We start from the raw sequence: 20483 nt of genomic DNA, 5'->3' as shown, positions 1-20483 counted from the left end.
CTCAACAGAAAGTGAGCAGCCATTCTTGCTTTGGGCCAGTGGCGTAGCGTGGGTTGTCAGCACCCGGGGCAAGGCAAGTAATTTGCGCCCCCTAACCCGTGGATTTTAGCACTCGAGTGCAAGCGCGCACGCCCCAGATGTTGCGCCCGGTGCGGCCGGCCCACGCTACGCCACTGCTTTGGGCGGAAGCACATTTATAGTGATCAACTCTTTACGTTTACCCAATAAAGGCCTAAAAAATAATAATGAACATGTCCTATACCCACCAAGCGTTGGAAGTCAGGTAAGAGGAAGAAGAGAAAATGGAAACAGCAGCAGCCATCAAACTTGGCGGCAAGTCACAGGCAGGGCTTACCAGAGCAAACAGGTATGGCTGCCAGGGACACAGGCTTATTGTGAGAGGCAAGAGCTAACACTGCTCTGGCATGCTACAAACATCCTGGTACAAAAGCTGGGCTACAGAAATATTGCCATGACACATTCGTGGCTGTAGCTGTTATCTCCCCTCCCCAAACAATCTCTCTTGCAAAATACAAAAAGCCACCTGGTTGAGCAAAAAAAGAGAAAGATGTTGTTTCTAACTGCTCTCTAGCCTCCTTTGTGAAGGTTTTATTAAAAACGCAAGAGACTTCACATCAGAATGAAGCATATTTCCCACAAAACTACCCAGAGTTTTAACAGTACATGCCTTTCTTAAGAGTCGTCTCACCAATTTGCTTCTAGAAAATAAAACACTTTGGTTCCTGGACACTTGTATTTTCTGTCATTTCAGGAGATCTCTGGCTGTGGCATAGAGATAGCCTGCACACAGAAATCTTTCGAGCCCACTCTGAACTTTGCTCACAGGATTTTACTTTAATCCTCTTGTTCCTTAAGTCAGTCAACATAAAAACCTTACTCAGTGCAAAGGATTTTTGGTAAGAAATCTTAAGGCGCCTCTTTCGTCTGACACACAGTTCTCCCGCTACTGAAGTTTAGAGTAGCAAGAAAGCTATGGTATTTTGCTGTGCTGTTGCATGTCCAGAACCCTAGAGCTGTCAGCTAGCCACACTTCATATGCAAGCTTTGAAAAGTGACACCTGTCTTATGCAACAAGCAGCCCCCTAGGCACTTCCTATACAACTCTTTATCTTCCCGAATATGCTATCTTGCTTTAAAATACCTAGCAGACACAGCTGCGGAGACGTCTCAGACTGTCAGGGAAAAAACACTAATGGATCAAAATCAAGGATGTATGGGAAAAGGTCAGGTCAATAATGTTTTTCAGTTCCCATTATTCTGAAGTATGTGAAGTTGTGTACACCACTTTTTTTTTTAAAAAAAGGCGTATCAGCCTAGGGACAAACGGTGTACAATGTGAGAGGTCTACAATCCCCTTCCCAACTAAATGAAAATGTAGGGGGGAGCTGTGAATTACATTTACAGTAGTAATGTTTCCCTAGTTTTTTCAATTTGCAATAAAGATCAACTTCTCTTCATAGCAGCCTTCCCATCAGCAAGGAGTGGGAGAAGGTGATGTGTGGCGTGGTACCCAGTATTTTTTCCTCCAAGGATGGCAAAGCAGCCAGAGGAGTGAGATTTTTAAAAGAGATGTTATTTAACTGTAGAGTATGAAACCAAGGAACATAACATACAAATCCTCTTGGGCAATACTTTGTAAAATGAATATTGCATAAGGAGACTAGCATAAAAGTCCAAATTTCATGCATTGGAAAAGTCAATCAATTATAGAGATCATTTGTAGTGGTCTAACTAATGACATCCCACTATATGGCATAAAAATATTCTGTGTTTTCTGACCCATCAGAGACTTTCAAATTATGCCTTTCCCCCGCTAAGATTCCCAAATTCCAAACATTTTTATACCACAACAGTAGCTGCAAACCTTGCAGTGCATTCTATTTTTTGTGTTAGAAATTATAGCAGTTACCAACAGACACGTTACAAATTCTTTTGAGGGTAAGTTTTGCTTTTGATTGTCCCATTCATTTAAAAGTGAGAGCTGTAGATACATCTGCATAGGAATCTTCAGAATGTTAGAAATATATTGATATACTGCAGATCAAGAAATGAGTATAACTGGGGACTCCAACCACAAATAGAAGCATGCTTCCCTAGCCCCACAATCATGCCAACTGTCAAACACCACCTGTGAGGTCATATGGGACACCTGTAGAGGGTTGAGATTTTGACCTCAGCAGTGATGCTCAGGTAAGAAGGCGCTTAACCCCTTCCTCCTGGGCCACTTTTTGCAATCAGATTTACAGGTTTCTAAGTCTGCATTGTTCTTTTGAAAGGGAAAGTGGTGGTGTGGTGTAGTGGTTAGTATCAGTCTGTGAATGGAGAATCCCAGGTTGAAAGCCCCCCTCAGCTATGAAGCTTTCTGTGTAACCTTGGGCCAGTTATGCTTTATGGAGTTGTTGTGAGGATAAAATCTATGTGCATGATGGAAGAAGCTTGTACGCTACTGTAAGCAACTTGGAGGAAAGACAAGGAAATGATCCTCAAACAAGTACAAGAAAAAATGCTTATGAAATTGTTCGACATAGTCAGGGAAATCTTTTCCACTTTTGCGTTGTGTGTGTGTGTGTGTGTGTGTGTGTGTGTTATGCTCTGTGTTTGGTCTTGTGCCACACCCCTAAAAAACTAACAACCATCTCCTGGAATAACATACAGTTTGGCCCAGAGAAAGAACAGTAGAGATGCCTTTTTAAAACTCAGCTGTAAAGGAAGAAATTTTGTCTGGCAGTTTAAAGTTAAGTTCTATAGTTAAAACTGGAAAGCACACTAATTTTCTTTTTATTTGAGGAAGCAGGCAATTGAAGTTTCCCATTATAGAGCGGTTGAATCAAAATAGCAGTTGGCATTTGTGTTTCTTCTTTTTCAGGAAATGGCAAGAGATTGTCTGTACTTAGAATGTGTATACATTTATTTTGCTGACACATGGAATTACGCCTCCAGAATGTAGATTTTTGGAAAGACAGAATATCAAAGACACAGCTCTTTTAAAACACAACTAGCAGCTATAAGTATTAAGCAGAAGGGATTATAGATTTGGTAAAGCTTAGAGTCTATAAAGACAATCTTCTTTAATGAACAGTGGAGAAAAAGAAAATGAGTTAGATCCAAAAAAGCTAGTTAAACTTAGGTCCCACTTAAATCAACTGGACAAGTTAGTCATTACTAAATGAAACCCTTTTGAATTCAATAGAACATACTACTTTAGTTTGGCTCCAATCCTTCTATCAATCCTTTTGTTATCAAAAGGTTAGATACCGTTTAATGCTATTCTAGCTTTATGTCTCTATAATCCCAATATCTCTCATAGTTCCTCAGCTTATATTTATTACTTCTGCAATTACAGATGTAAAATTTGTGAACAAAATAGTTATACATTTTAATCGAAAAGGAAAGCAGATCTGAAATGTATTTTGGATGCTGCCCAAAGTACTATATTCAAACTAAGACTTTGCTCTCATTGAGCCACATACGAGCTCTAATTTTACTCTTGTTGACAGTCTTTGTTAATGGCTAATGTAAGCAAGTTGTCATGGCATCAAGATTTGAAAGGATTCCTTGGAAACAGCTCTCAAAACCTTGAAGCCTATTTCCAGTGCTTAAAGTTAGGACAAAGCATCTTTTCGAATCTTTAGAAATATTTCCTACTCAGTATATTGTATCATGTTTATGAAATGTTTTCCACTTTGCACCTAGCAGAAACACAATTGAAATATTTTGATTTAACCTTTCATCTCCAAGGTAAATAATCTTCTGCAGGGTATTTTGCCAATCTATGGAGTAGAATGAGAAAAACTGAGGATAAAACAACTTCTACATACCTGCAACCGCTTATTCTCTTGGATCAGCAGATCCTACACAGGCTTCTGTTTCACATGATGATCACATTATTGGATGTTCTGTTATCTGTATGTTGTAAAGTACCAAGATGTGGATCTTTGATATAATCTAGAAACATTGCTACGGTCTTCTTTACACGAACTGTTTTTCAACTCTGGGAATTCATTCTGTATGAATCTTCACTGCAAGGATCTAAACTTATTATCATTTTGAACATATTTATTTCCAAGATTAGCAGAGTTGACTGAAGGTCAAGTGTCTAATCAAGGTACCAACCTGGAAAATAAAGGGAAAAAAGGAAATTCTCTCAACAGGCGTATTCCAGGAAAATAATTACTTTTGAGAGGAAGATCTGTATATTACAGGGACATTTTTGTGGTGGGGAGCAGGGAGTGCCGTGCTTTACATTTCCTCACAAGGGGTCATTACAGCTGTTTACCTTGTCTCATAGGGGTCCACCTGGAGGAAGTGAACTTTTGGAAGCAACACAAACCAAGAGAATAAACGAGAACTAAGCACCCCCAACTTCCCAACTCTCCCTACAGCACTACTGCTATTTCCATCCCCCCCTTGCTTGTGATAGAGTGGGACACTAGAATGTGATAAAATAATAGAAATAGGTATATGTATTAATAGCATGTATCAAGGTAGTTTCTGTTCATAAAGAAGTCTTGATCATTGCTACAGTAAGAAAGTGTTGTCATCTTCTAAGGCCTCTTTTAAGTCTGGCAGTGGTAAGGGGCATGTCGCCAGGCCAAAGCAAGAGGTCCTGGGTCATGTGGGGAGCATCCCACATTGCACTACTTCACTACGCAAGTATCCCAACTCATGGAAACTGGGGCAATGATAGTATTGGAGGCTTCTTTCTCAAAATTCAATAGTAAGGGGAAGTAGCCAGTTCTTTCTATGACACTAATGTAACCTGAGATGATCCAGCATAGGGAGATGGGCAACAAATGTAGTCAAACCTCTTCTTACGTCCGCCTCCGCTTGTGTCCATTTAGCCCAACGTCCGCGGCAAACCCGGAAGTAACCGGCAGGTTTGCCGCTGTTTGCACCTGTGCAGGAGTGGCAATCGCCGTTCGCGCATGCGCAGAAGTGGGCAATCACCACCCGTGCCTGCGCACAATGGCGCCTCTCCCAGCAACCCATTTCGACCTCCAGATGGACCTTCGGAATGGATTATGGTCGCAGGTAGAGGTTCCACTGTACAGTGGTTTTCATCCAGTGTGCCGTGGCACCCTGGGGTGCCTTGAATGGTCAGGGGTGGCACAGGAACACTGGCCTCTGTCCCTCTTCCCTTCCCTCCCCCTTTCCTTCCTTTGATGCCTTCTTGGGCCTCTGCCTCCAAAAGGCTTGCACAGTTGTTTCTTGCTGCAGCCTGGCTACAAGCTCCCCATGTGAATGGTGCTGCTGGGGCTGGCCAGGGGGTGCTTCCCAGGCCCCTGTGGGGCACTGTGAGGAGGCACCTCTCTTTGGGACGGGGGGGGGGGCAGCTCAGAGACTGGGGGGGCAGCTGTGGCTGCCCAGTGGACACCCATGGAGAGGGGAGCAGAGAGGAGGCTGAGCAAACACTCCACAAGGGAGGGTGTTCGAAAAAGGGTGAGGGGCTGCCAGCTCTGCCAGCAAGGGGTGACATAAATGGGCTCCTGAGACCCACAAGGGTGCCACAGTAAGCATGTAGTTAGTTGATCAAGGGAGCTGTGGACTCAGAAAGACTGAAAACATCTGCTGTAGTAGCAAAGGAAAGGCAAAGTAATTTGACTGCTGCAGCAGCAAAACAGAAGGTGTGCCACACAAATATTCATCCCACGATTTTTGAAAACAAAATAACTTCACAATAATTTGTTAGGTTTTGTCACAAATCCCTAATTATCCAGAGTCTAGCATATGCTAATTTACAAAAAAGAAAGGCTAAGTCAAAAATCCTCCTTTCAGCGTTAAGAGTGAAACAGCAGCAACTTAGCATTCCCTTCATCTTTTGAAATGCTATGCCACTGTATATACAAACAGTACAAACAGTACTACAGCAAACAAAGACTATATTTAACACAAAGATAGACTAGATTTGCAACAAAAAAGCAAACTTTTGTAATATGTGCAAATCAAAAGTTGTAAAGAAATTCATTTACTCCCATCAAATTCCATTTACTTCCTAGCTTTATCAACTGAGTGAATACAGTGGTTTGGATGCTAATAGAATTTAAGTTAAAGAAGTACATAGAAGAAAGGTTCCCACCACAGCCCCACTCTGTGCCTTCCCAGCCCCCACAGTCAGACATGGGTGGTTGAAGGAGGAAGGGATTGGAAAAGTGCCTTCTGTAAACTTCCTTAAGTTAACTTCTCTTAGGATATATTCCAGTACACTTAACTCCAAATATTTGTTTAAAATTATGTTTGCTTTCTATTTCCAAGCTTGGCTAAGACTTCTGCCTCTATTGTGCCAAAGCAACTTCCTGTTGCAAAATAAACAAGGTTTATCAAGAATCTAATTTCATCATATATGCAGATTGTTCACTCTTTCCCCCCAAAAAAACTGCCATGCTATTCCTTTCCCTCAAATAACCGTCTTTGTTCAACATGCCACTTCCCTTATTCTTTAAGCTCCTCTTTGAAACCACTTCTGCAACAGTTATATTTTGAAAAAACAACCCCACAACATGCTTCATCTGCCCCCTCTGTTCCACAGGATTCTTCTCTACATCACCTCTACTTCTGGTTACTTTCTTCTGCCGCCCCAATCTTGCCTAAGAGAGTACAAAGCCCTGGCAAAGCATCACTTGTTTTAGTCCATACAGCAGCTAAGATAACCATAGCACTACATTTTCAATAGCAATAGTAATGAGAAGTTATCCTACTACTAGAATTTTCTTGTTAAACTCCGTGAGGGAACAACTATTCCATAAATGCAACGTATTTCAGTTAAACTTGTCTAATGTTTGGAAACAGATCCCAACATATTTGCCTCCCACTTCTTCAATGGAAACCATTGTATTTTCAACATCAGCTTATAGGTTGGTTGATTCAAGAATCTTTCCCCAAAAGAAGAGTCCTGCAAAGAACATAAGTCACTTTCCCAGGGGCAACAATACTTGCCGATGTGAAACTCCTGTCCCCGAATGCCAAATTTTCAGCCTAGAAATCTCAAACCTCTAAAGTCTAAAGAACAAAATGTTTTCATTCTCTCTTCAGGCATTTCAGTCACCCCAGAATTCAGAGCAAGAACTGGCAGCGTTGCCAGCCTGCCTGCTTTTGTGGCTTTCCAAGTCTGTTGCATAGTGACAGTGGCATGGCTTGCCATCTTGATTGGGTGCGCTGCTGCTCTGCTCTTCTAGCCTGTAAAACTGGCAACATCTTAAAATACAGACAATTCAACAATCCAATGACATTATCGGTTCTAAAGGTTTTGGTTGTATTAAAGGCACTCAAGCTTTCTCTTTATACTTTTAGAGTTCACTATGTGCAAAGCAGTTAAGTCCCCCCCCCCGCCCCAAATGGGCTGGTGAATTTAAGCTCCCTCAGTACGCATCTGTAGTAGTAAAGGTAAGGGACCCCTGACCGTTAGGTCCAGTCGCAAACGACTCTGGGGTTGCTGCGCTCATCTTGCTTTACTGGCCAAGGGAGCCAGCGTACAGCTTCCGGGTCATGTGGCTAGCATGACTAAGCCACTTCTGGCGAACCAGAGCAGCACACGGAAACGCCGTTTACCTTCCCGCTGGAGCGGTACCTATTTATCTACTTGCACTTTGACATGCTTTCGAACTGCTAGGTGGGCAGAAGCTGGAACCAAACAACGGGAGCTTACCCTGTTGCAGGGATTCGAACCACCGACCGTCTGATTGGCAAGCCCTAGGCTCTGTGGTTTAGACCACAGCACCACTGGAACACATAAAACACAGGTAGGAAGGTTCACTACCTTAGACACAATGTAGAATAGAAGCAGAAATGCATTAAGTTTTCATTATATCTTTTCACACCAACTTCCTGATATTACTGGAACCTTCAAGATGGCTTATTAGGAAATAATATCATAGCCAAGGATGTAAAAAGGTTAAAGGACAACCCCAATATCTTGCTCCCAATGCACTTTCACTGAACAGTAATTTATAAGCAGGATTGAAGGTCTCTTTAGGGAACTCAAATTCACTAAATCAGTATGAATAACAACACCTTCAATGGCAGGAGAGTGTATCTTTAACATTTTAAACTGTGTACATGGATACAACAAAAATAATGTTGCTCAGAAGCAAAATATTAACTTTTGTATTTTAGCTTACTTGTATTGCTCATTTTTGACAGTAGAGTGTATGTTTCCGCTATTAAAGATAACTAAGTGTGTTCAGTGCGTTCATCAACGTCGTATCTGAGTAGTTTAGGGCCAAAAGTTTCATGCAGGGGACCAGAATCCTATCATCAGGTAGTTCACTGAGACCAGAAGACTTTTTATGACTAAAAAACATGGGTTAGAGTTAATGATCAGGCATACTGTGTGCCACTTATTGGGGGCAAAGAAACTTTTCCCCATTATCAGTGCATCTTCTCAGAGCCATCCAGAAGTTAATTATCATTAGGTTAGAAGCCTCTTACAATCTGGCCCTGAGAGTGTTATGATGGAGTCCTCTACTAACAAAGGTGCCTGTGCTCCATTTGGTCTTGTTTCATTGTAGGATTGTCTATTACTGAGATCCAAGGATGTGGACATGGTTTTTGGTAAAGTCTAGGCCAGAGGTAAAAAAGGTAAAGGTAAAGGTACCCCTGCCCGTACGGGCCAGTCTTGACAGACTCTGGGGTTGTGCGCCCATCTCACTTAAGAGGCCAGGGGCCAGCGCTGTCCGGAGACACTTCCGGGTCACGTGGCCAGCGTGACATCGCTGCTCTGGCGAGCCAGAGCCGCACACGGAAACGCCGTTTACCTTCCCGCTGGTAAGCGGTCCCTATTTATCTACTTGCACCCGGAGGTGCTTTCGAACTGCTAGGTTGGCAGGCGCTGGGACCGAGCAGCGGGAGCACACCCCGCCGCAGGGATTCGAACCGCCGACCTTTCGATCGGCAAGTCCTAGGCGCTGAGGCTTTAACCCACAGCATCCCTTTTAGGCCAGGGGTAGTCAACCTTTTTATACCTACCACCCACTAATGCATCTTTCTTGATGGTAAAATTTCCTTACTGCCCACCAATGCTCGATGGAAGGAGGAAGCAACTTGTGCCGTAGAACCCCCTACCACCCACCTAGAATCCTGAAACGCCCACTAGTGGGCGGTAGGGATCAGGCTAACAACCCCTGGTCTAGGCAACCAACCCTTGCCTTTCATGGCTTATTACTTCTAGTAGGGAGAGGCTGTTTGGCTGAGTACAGGAGGCTGCAAATTTCTCCGAGTGATGGGCTATGTTATTTTTTAAAAAGTGCTTATTAGATGTGAACAGTTATAGACTGGCTGCTGACTCCCCCCCAATTTTTGGATGAAGGAGTTCAGGCCAGGTCAACCCCAGCCACTCTTGGGTGAAACTGATTTTCTAGATCTGGGGTGGGAAATCTGTCACCCTCCATAGAATCCAGCTTTTTCTTAGAGGTGTGCCTGGCAATCACATTATGGTCTTTTTTGGACATTTTAATATAGTTGCACAAAACCTCAGTTATTGGATGGTACAGTACTATATTGTACAGGTGTTACGTTTCAGGAAAAGTGCAAAAATGTGTATACTCTAATCATCTTCTTGGAACTGCACTTGTGCAACCATCCTTACCTTCTGGAACTGGTACATCTAGCGGACCTTACCCAAGCAAAGCAGAGAGCTTTTAAGCTCTTCATTTTACTTACTGGTTAAGTTCCGCTCGGTGTGCAGGGTCTGGGATGCTTTCACTAGATCTCATGGGGATCTTGCAAGAATATCCCATTTCCCATGTGCTGAGCGGAATTTGCCTAGTAAGCAAGGCAGAAAGTTTAAAAAGCTCTTCCAGTGCTGGGAAACCTGGTGTAAAAGGAGCTTTTAAGGTCTCCACTTTGGGTGCAATTAATTTGTGGGAAATCGACTGGCCGGCTTTCAACTGCACAATGTTAAAAATGTGTAAGTCTACTGCTTGCAAGATGCAATAGTACAGTATACAAATATTGTTAATAAATAAATAGGTGTACTAAATTTCCTGATTTCGAATAACACAGTGAACAGAATGTAACGTTTGTAGCAGCTGGGGCTTAACCATTTTGAAAAAGACAACTTACTTACACTCCAACTAGGAAACCATTAATACCTTTTGAAAAAGCGAAGAAAAAGACAGTGGCTGAATTTTATATCTATATCTATATCTAATCCATATCTATATATAGAGCTTCTGGATAGTTAGCAATGCAAGTCAGGCAAGTTTAAATAATATGTTCCTGTTCTTGAATCTTTATGATAAAGTAAAATGTAAATCTTGGAGTAGAACATGATCAACATAAGTGAATACTGACCAATAAATAGCCAAGAGTAAAGTCATGGGAGTCATTCATCTTTCAAAATCCCTGCTACAAATTTATCACTCATTTGGGCCCACCACTACAATGGCTAGATATTTCCGCTCCTCCTTCAGGTTCAATACTTACATTGCGACTGTTAAAGCCACATTTTTATTGCCAATGAGTACTCTGCAATCTCATTTAGAAAAATCTGTCCTCTCCATCTGGATCTGGTCTGTTTTCTTGGACTGTATTTCTGTCTGTGCTAATAAAACATTAAACTGAAATAGCAAGAGCTGCAGCACTGTTGGAAAATGTTACTAACCGTGAAAACTAGCTAGAAATTGTGACTTTATATACAAACAAAAAATATTACAAAACATAACCTTGCCAATAAGCCCTGCAAAATTACTAGACTGATTTTTCAAATTCATCTGCTTTTTACTCTTCAACAAATCTTCGTATGAGAAAAAGAAAAGAAAAAAAGAACAGAGGCTAGTAAGTTTTTTAATAGATAGACTACAAATAAAGAAGGCTGCTAAAGAAAGCAAGAGGCACTGCCGCCTCCTCTGGCAGTCCACCTGATATCTATACTGGATGTGAAGAAGGAGATTTTGCCTCATGAGCATCTGGCATAGAAGCACAGTGGGCACAGATTGTCCCATTTCTATTCTTAAATTCCAGATCAGGATTTCGTAAGTAAATTAAATGTACTAGTCAGTTGGTGAGCTATTACTTACACACACACACACACACACACACATTCTCATTTTGTATTTTTAAGTTGTGAGCCACCCTATGATCTTTGGATGAAGGGTGGTATACAATTTATTATTATTATTATTATTATTATTATTAGCAACAACAACCTTTCTCTCATACATGTTGTAAACTGCTTTGATATTTTCTATAAAATTGTAACATATAAGTATTTTTCCAAATAAATTAACAGATAGTATCAACTTGGCCACTCACCTGCAAAATTAGGTTACACACACAGCAAATTGGCAATATAAATAACAATTCTACCACTATTATGTGGAAATAATTATAGAGCTAATATAAAAGGCAGGAAAATATCAATATCCAAAATTTGGGGGGAGTTTTTCAAATTGTTCACGATAATCCACAATAAGTCAAACAGAGGGACTCTGAGATGCATTTCGTTAGGTGTATGATCAGTTTGTAAGCTAACAGTTCTGATGCAAAAGAATGTGGTTCCAACAGGATGACCTTTTCTAGCCTAGGTACAGTATTGGGGTGGGGGTGGCAGGGAAGGAACTGTAGGTTTTGGTGAGGGAAAAAATATGTCAATGGAGGGAGTTTCTCCTATATATGCAGCATAGAAACACAGTGGGCTGACAGCAGTGATACTGAGAGATCCACTGCGGTCTGCAAGCATTTCCAACCCACGTTGTTTTTTTACTACCCACCTTTTACTCATTAGATTAACTGGCAAGAGAGGAACATGATGTCCTGTCCATCCTTTGTGAGCACTTTTTAAACGTAAAAAGGAGATTCGTAAACATATTTGGAGGTGAATAACTTTCCTTGGGAAGTGGGGAGGAAGCATACAAGTCTGAGAGTTATGCAGTTAGAATTTCTTCTCATATTGCAGCTCCATATGCACATATTAGCAAGCTAAAGAAAGAAGTATATTAAAGCAATGGGTTGTCAGGGCTATCAAACTTTCCAGCTTGGCACACTTTGTCTAAGCCGCCTGACCTAGGAGTTGGAGTAATAGCAGCTAGGAACTTTGTTAGAGGAGAGTCTCCTGTTTTAATAAATACATTAAACCTAGATGTTGTTGCACTCCAACTCCCAACAGCTCTAGCCGGGATGGCCAGTGATCAGGGATGTTGCAAGTTGTAGTCTAACAACATCTTAATAGCCATGGGTTCCTCACCACTGCCTTAAATATTAGAGGGCATGAGGCTGAACTTTGCCAAGCCAGAACAACTTCTTAGACTACCATCTCAGTCTCACATGAACACCCTATTAAGCAGCATATAAGAGCATTATTACAGTTTTAGTGTCTTCAAATTGAACTCTGGAAAGTGAGGGAACCAACACACACAAAAACCACCTTTTACATTTGCATGTGGCATTAGTCATTACTGACCTTTAGGTTCCCAGAAGTAGTAGCAGCAATAATAATTCTGTACCCTAGACTATAGTGATATTTAACACTAAAGCAGTTATAATTATTATTGAGTTATCTTTGTTTTTATTTTTATTACATGTTTTGTTTTTTATATATTGTAAACCACCCTGAGATCTACGGGTATAAGGCGGTATACAAATTTAATAAATAATAAAAATAAAGCAACATACTGTGAGTATCACCTAAAGCACACATGGTACAGGAAGCAGGGGTGAAAAGTTATACTTTTCATCCTCTTTTGAACACTGTTCCTCTTACAAACTCACCACTGTTTCATAACTCTGTGAATTTTATCAATAGTCTCCAAGTTGCATTTGTCAATATAAAGTATTCTGAAGGGCAGGACTTCATTGCTATTGTCTCTAAACCAGTCTGCTCAAAATTTTCCTCCTCCTAAACTTCTATACTCAGTCAGAAGCTGACCCACTGGAGAGACCAGTCAGGAGTAAATATGGACCAATGGTATCTAATTGTATGGAAAACGGCCTTACTAGAAAAGCTAACCAATAAACTGAAACTGACACAGGGACAAATAGAAGAGGATGCCTACACCCCAGTATGGCTCCCCTTTATCACATACACAGTCCAACAAGAATAACCCACTGACAGCATAGGAATCAATCTGGCTTACCTGACCCAATAAGCCACCCCTCCAATGCAAACAAACCCCATTGCAGCCAACCACAGACAACCAACCACACCCTACCCCCCAATACCTCTCACTACCAAGGGAATGTAATAAACAAATAGAAAGAGAACCTACCCAGTTGACGCTGACACAAAACCCCACACGTACACTTTACAAAAGAATATAAGCCTCACCACACCACACCACACCTCCTCTCCCCCAACCTTATACAGTGGTACCTCATGTTACGTACCATCCCCCTTACGAATGCTGCGGGTTACGCATTCTGCTAACCTGGAAGTAAAAGCCCCTTGTTGCGACCTTTGCGCCGGGATGTGAGCGGAAGTCGCGCTCCGACAGCGCGGCAGCAGCAGGAGGCGCCATTAGAGAAAGCGTGCCTCATGTTACGAGCGGTTTCCCGTTATGAATGGACCTCCGGAACAGATTAAGTACGTAACACGAAGTACCACTGTACTGTACTCAACACTAATGTCTCACAACAAATGTAACTGATTTGTTAAGAAAGACTGTACAAGCTGAAAAAAGAGACAAGGCATGTACTTTTGTAAACTAAGAGAATCTTTAATAAAAATAGATTAAAAAAGAAACTGACCCACTACAAAACCAAAGCAAGCTAGAAACAGAAAATCTTCCAAAATGGAGGGAGTTTCAGATTGTATTTGGTATCCAAAATAAATTCCATGTATAACTGAGGACAAAGAAAGCAAAGCTTCAGACTTTCTCAACACTTCCATCTACTCTTCAGTTCTGCTTATAGATTGTAGATGAATAAACTAGATTTAATAACTGAATGTACTTGTCACTCAGGATACAAAAGCTACATTCATAAATTTGCCCTGGATCATATGCTCATGCCTCCAATTCAACTGAATATTTCAAGGTGTTGACATACCAGAATGAAAGTAATATGGGAATTTTGACAAGGGAATTTCACTCTTCATGGAACGCATAGTCAAGAAAATGCTTCTTGCATTATACTAGAGTATTTACAAACTCATAAGAGAGAATATATTGTTATCAGCTAATGGCAAGAGTAAAAAAAGTATATTGGACTTCCTGCAGCCAATCAGAAGCAGCATCGCATCACGGAAGTCAGTCCCAGCGCGGCAAAGCCTCCACGCTGCGCTGGTTTAGCGTGGGGACTGACTGAGCGTGTGGCAGGGTCCGCAAGGTTCGCCGGCCGGGTTAACGAGCCCAGCAGGCTGCATCCGGCCCGCAGGCCTTAGTTTGCCAACCCCTGTGCCAAACCATTGTTTAATAAAACAAGTTTAATAAACCAAGTTAAGTCTTATGAGAGAACCAGGCTAATATAAGGTTGAATTCAGTATAAGGCAAATTGCTATATTCGCCTGCAATTAAGTCCACAAGAATTACTAACCCACACATGTCAGAACTTCATTGCAGTGAAACTAGACATGATGAGGGAAACCCAAGGGTCCCAATCTCATGTTTCCATTGTAAGGCTTAAAGTAGAGCAGTTAACAATTACCTTGCCCCCTGATTCTTCTTTTAAAATTCAAGCTACCTGGCAGTTTTTAATTCCCCTACTCCCAGCCAGGCTCTGACTGAAACAAGTAGTAAGGGGGGTGGACAGCTTTGGGGTGCATCTGCAGAAGAGAATCAGCAGGCAACTGAAGGATTAACAGCCCTCTCCACTGCTAGCCCTCCCTTGTGAAAGCCCCCTGTCCCTAACACGCTCATTATCTAGGCAAGTCACACATTTGCTGATAAAAAATTGTTCCTCCCAGAAATACTACAATGTTTTCTAATGCAGAAGGCCACACCCAAGACAAAACTAATGTTATGTCTTTCTGCTGCAAAAATGGCAACTGGCTACCAATAATGAGCATTTTAAAATCACATCTGTTCACAGAAACAAACATCAGCTTGCATATCAAAAGCAAACATTAGTATTAATCACAAAAGCAGCCTGTTAAAGTTCATCTTTCATTGCATGCTTGTTCAGATGCAGAGTGCCAGGCATTCTGTTTTACAAATAAATACAGGCTGCAATCCTGTGCACACTTACCTGCAAGTAAGATCTAACGAACAAAGTGGATCTTACTTCTGAGTGAACAAGCATAGAATTGTGCTATATGGCTGCAAAGCCACACACACTTAGGTGCGAGTAAATGTCACTGAACACAGTGCGACTTCCTTCCAAGTAAAGATGAATATGATTGCATTGCACAGAGATGATCCAGTCCAATGCTTATTTATTTCCTCCCCTACTTTCCTCCCTCCTGCACATACAGTGCTATGCATTTCTTCATAGAATATGGACCAGATTCTTCCTTAATTAAAGAAAGTACAAACAGGTCAACCAAGCAGGGACAGGACTTTAGTCCAGCTCGGACAAAGTCAGTTTCCAATGGGGAACAGCTGCTTGGAGACAAAAGAAAAGGAACACATTGAACAGAAACAAAAATGCACACAAGTATATTTCTTACTTGGCAAAGCATACACATTCAACAGTTTTCCAAAGGTTGCCTATTGAAGTTTATTAACCTAATTCACATTATTTAAGGCACTACCATTGTTTATACTTAGTTTTCCTTGTCTTGGATTATTTCACACACCAGTGTTCTTATGTTAGATATTACCACAATATTACCAAAGTCACTAAATATTTGTGTGTGCACACTACCATCTTTAATATTAAGTCACTCTTCAAAGTCTTTGTTAATTTAAAAAAGGGCTTTTTCATGACCTACAAATACATGCACTGAAGTGCCAAGAAATGCAGCAAGTTAAACAAGGCAATCTTCACATTATTAGCCTCCTCTCTTCTTCACAAAAACAGCGGTATTTAACTAGGCAGATTTCTGAATATAACTGTTCTACTTGGGAGCTATAATAAGTCTGTTTCAAACAAATATTCTTACAAAGCATACTTTGTAAAATATAAAACATGCTTATGAAACAGCATTAAAGAGATTTGCCCCTCCTCTTTACAGCAGCTCTACTCGTTCTTGAGCTTCGTAGCAATGTCCACAAAGAATAACCACAGAAATTATGCAATTTGTTTTTCAGATCTCATGATTACTCAGGGATATAATTTTGAACCAGGAAGCTGTGTGGCTTTTGAATTATGTACAAACACATTCATTGACAAAACAAATCTGCCTTAGGTCAGTGTATCATGAGGATGGTGTCCCCTTTCTAAAGCTCAATACACTGGCCTCATATGTTCACAAGTGACAGATTCCCATCACAACAATGAGCACCAGACTATCACAACAATAAATGCAAGAAGGCGGCAAACGACACTTCTTCCCTGCTAGCCTGATTCAAACCGCTTGAGTTGCTTGCGTAGGCGTGTGTGCATACACACTCCAAACAGCAAGGAAGGGGTGGTGGCTGCAAACAGCTTTGCTAGTAAACCACCGAAACCCTAATTTCTAGCGTTTCTTCCAACCTCATTGTACAGGGACCAGGGGAGAGGCCGAGGGGGATAGGTAAACATCACAAAGTAGCATGGGAATAGAGGGAGTGGCAGGGTCTGGGTCTCTCTCATTCATCCCAAGCAGCTCTCCCCAAAAGGAAGCACTGAGAGGGAATGCGGAAGGGGCAGAGGAATGGGGATCCAGGAAGAATGGAGGCACAAAAACAGGATGTGAGGAGGGAGAGAACCCACAGGTTGAGAGGATCCAGTGAACAGGAAAACAAGGAGGCCCTCAGACGATAGACAAGGGGGCTATGAAACAGGGTGCGTAAAGAGGAAGCTAAAAAGGTTCTTCATACAGGATGCCATTGGGCTGGGGTATGAGAAGGGTTGAGTAAAAGAGAATGGAGGATAGGAAACTGGTAAAGGGATACAGGTGGTGGAAACAGAGTGTGTGGATCTGATGTCCTATATAGTCTACATCAAAAAAGACTAAGGCTGCAGTCATGACCCCACTGAATTCAACAGGACTTATTTCTGAATATACATGGTCAGGATTGTGCTACAATCCTGTGGCACCTACCCAGGAGTAAGTCCTGCGGAACACAGCGGGATTCTCTTCCAAGTCAACGAATTTAGGATTTGGGCGCAACACAGTGAAGAAGCATCTTCTGTTAGACTCTCCCAAAGTAAGTTTGTCTTCCAAGGTGCCCGCAAGACTAGCCTTTTCTCTCTCTCTCTCTCTGCAACAAAACTCCTCTGGAAATACCTTGCAAGGAAGAAGACCTTGAGAGGAAATGGGAATTTCCTCCTGAAGAGAAAGTAAGCGTGGACTTGTATGTGTGCGATACACGAGAGTGAAGGCGCTCCCAGAGAGAAGAGGTAACTCTCAACTTCACAGGGTGGTTGTTTATTCAAAGGAAGGGGAGACTATACCTGGCGGCAGCCCCGAGTAACGTTTAAGAATCAGAAACTGGGGTGGGAAAGAGGGGCTGAAGGGAAGGTGCGCCCAGAGCAGGAGAGGCGGGCAGGGAGAGCGCCCCCCCCCCAGAAAAAAGCCACATGGTGTATGAAAAAAGGTAGGTGCAGGTGGGTGGGAGTGTGGGGCGGGGGTCGGCCTTTCAGGATGCGGGAGCCTGAAGCGCGCAAAGGAGCCAAACCAACGCCGAGCCTATTCAAAGTTCCAGGGGGAGGTGGGCTCCTTCCCCCCTCACACACCCATGAGGGCCGCTTCCCTGACCCTCAATCTTCCCCCGCAGCCGCGAAACCCCAGGCAAGTCCCTCCGTCTGTCCGTCCCGTCCTCCCTCTCCCCACCTCCCGGTCACTCACCTCCGTCTTTCCCCGCGTGGACCGGAGCCTGAGGCGAAGGGGCGAACCGGGCGAGGGGCGCCGTGGCCAACGGAAACCGAAGCCCAAGACAGGCCCCGCCGCCGCCGCCGGCAGTTTGGGTCGCCCGTCGCCCCCCTCCCTCCCTCCCTCTTTGAAAATTCCAGCGGCGCGTGCCCGCTCGCGTTCGCGCTCCCTCACCCGCTCAGCGTTCCTCTGACAGAAAAGGAGGCGCGAGCTTTCTCCCTCTCTCTCTGCGCCTCCTCCTTCAGCTGACGGAGCCACGGTGACGCGCGCGCTCTCGCGACCAGGCGGCGGTTGGGTCCCTCATTCGGGTCCTTCCTTCCTTCCGTCTCTTTCTGTCTGTCTGTCTTGTCTCTAAGGCTCTTTCCTCTCCCCTCCCCACCCCGAAAAAACAAACAAACAAACCGCAGCAGGAAGCGAAAGCCGCGTGACCCCGGATGTGGAAAAGGAGGAGGAGATGTGTGTATGTATGTGAGAGAGAGAGAGAGAGAGAGAGAGAGAGAGAACGGGGAAAGCCCATATATACAAAAACACACACACACACACGGGAGCGCGCGCCCATGCACAAACAAGACCGGGCTTTCAGTGCGCACGCGCCATTTTCGGCACTGAGGGGGGGTAGGGGCGGGGCTTGGCATGACGCAGGCGCGCTGGGCGCTACCTAGGTTCTGACCCGGGGTTGAGAAGGGAGAGTGAGTGTGAGAGAGAGAAACTGGGAGCCTTTTTATTGTTAATTATCCGTATGTTTTTAATAAAGTGTGTGTGTTAATTCTATCAATGTTCAATTGTTTTTAATGATTTTTTTAGGCTGCTCTTATTTTTAGCTGTAAGCCATGCTGAATCCGTGTCTTGGAAAAACATGTTAATAATCATCATAATAAATAATAATAAATATTAGCAGCTGCAGAGTGCTTTTTTTTTAGTATTCATCAAACTTTTATACCGCCCTTCGTCTGCAGATCTCAGGGCGGTTCATAACACAAAAAAATTATGGTCTGATTTCATTGCCAGGATGATAGTAAACTGCATAACCACACAGAGAAAGAAAGCGGCACAAGAGTCGGGTGTTCACTTCGTAATACTACTATATATTAGTGTTGTTAGCCGCCCTGAGCCCGGCTTCGGCTGGGGAGGGCGGGATATAAATAAAATTTATTATTATTATTATTATTATTATTATTATTATTATTATTATTATATAAAATCCTGGCAGCATTTGTGCACAGGTAAAGGACCACTGTCAGGAGGAAATCCAACAGGCTTGCATCTGCCCTTTTGCTCTATTTCTGGCTCTGCAGAGCTGCACCTGTTGATCTTGTGTCTGTCCCTCAAAGTTGTTACTAGGAGAGAGAAAAACAGTTGCCATCACCTAGAAGGCTTAGTAATGGTGGGCAAAGGCACTCCCAGTGATAAAATTATGAAATGGGTCTAACTGACCCATCCTGTGATGAGTCATAGCAGATCGCTGTCAGTTTGTCCCTGAAACAATTCCTTTCGTCAGGTGGGGCCAAACTCTTGAGGTGAATTGGGATAATTATTTCCGATTACTCATCATCTGACTTTGCAGATAGTACATGGTTACTCACCTGTACCAAATGTGTACCTAATCCTGGAAAATTAGCAATGGGTCAGTTTGTGTGGCTGTTAACCAGAAGGTTAGTGGTTCGAGCCCACCCAGGGATGGCTGAGGGCAGGATCCCTGCATTGTGGGGGGCTGGATTAGATGACCCTCGGGGTCCCTTCCAACTTTACTGTTCTATGCTGGCAGGCTCACTTGCTATAAAGACTGGTATTATTGGGTTGTTTCTCTTCCTAGAGGGACGCGGGTGGCGCTGTGGTCTAAACCACAGAGCCTAGGGCTTGTCAATCAGAAGGTTGGCAGTTCCAATAACTGTGACGGGGTGAGCTCCATAGTTTGGTCCTGGCTTCTGCCAACCTAGCAGTTTGAAAGCATACTAGTGCAAGTAGATAAATAGGTACCACCCCGGTGGGAAGGTAAACACCGTTTCCGTGCGCTGCTCTGGTTTGCCAGAAGCGGCTTAGTCATGCTAGCCACATGACCAGGAAGCTGTCTGCAGACAAACGCTGGCTCCCTCAGCCAGTAAAGCGAGATGAGTGCCGCAAGCCCAGAGTCGTCTGCGACTGGACCTAATCGTCAGGGGTACCTTTACCTTTACCTTCTTTTCCTAGAACCTTCAGAAGCAGAAATCATATTTGGGGCAGCCGTTAAAATAAGCGGTGCTGCTGAAGGATGGCAAGTGATCGCTGCTTCTTTGGGCATGATTTGGGTAGACTGCAGCCATTATAATTTCTATCTACGGTTCAAAAATGAAACAAGTCTGCACACTTAGCTCAGTTGGTTAGAGCATGGTGCTGATAACGCCAAGGTTGCAGGTTCCATCCCCCTATCGGACAGCTACATATTTCTGCATTGCAGGGGGTTGGACTAGATGATCCTCAGGGTCCTTTCCAAATCTATGATTCCATGTTCTGGACTGTCCCTATTCAGAGACAGCATGCCTTGGAATAGAAAATGCTAGATGAACAACCATCCGCTTCTCATGGAGGCATCTGACTAACCAGTGTTGAAAACTGGATACTGAACTCAATTATCCTTTGGTCTGATCCAATGGGGCTCTTA

The 20483-nt window shown here is 43.1% G+C and overlaps 1 protein-coding gene across 2 annotated transcripts in view; it reads right to left on the bottom strand.

Moving 5' to 3' along the window:
• PIK3CA (phosphatidylinositol-4,5-bisphosphate 3-kinase catalytic subunit alpha) overlaps positions 1-18309 on the bottom strand; it is a 42303-nt gene extending 23994 nt beyond the window's left edge. The window contains exons 1-2 of one of the 2 annotated variants that reach the window (XM_079977695.1): positions 18020-18309; positions 3840-4134 (exon numbers count right to left, since the gene is read on the bottom strand). The gene's annotated coding sequence lies outside the window, so the exon portion shown is untranslated. Of the gene's footprint in view, positions 1-3839; positions 4135-17821; positions 17966-18019 lie in introns of those variants that run through there. The other variant, XM_079977694.1, reaches the window with a different exon arrangement.
• Between the last annotated feature and the right edge of the window lie 2174 nt (positions 18310-20483).

This window comes from Podarcis cretensis, assembly GCF_951804945.1.
Source record: "Podarcis cretensis genome assembly, chromosome: 5".
Lineage (NCBI taxonomy): Eukaryota > Metazoa > Chordata > Lepidosauria > Squamata > Lacertidae > Podarcis > Podarcis cretensis.
This window is presented reverse-complemented; position numbering and strand designations above follow the sequence as displayed.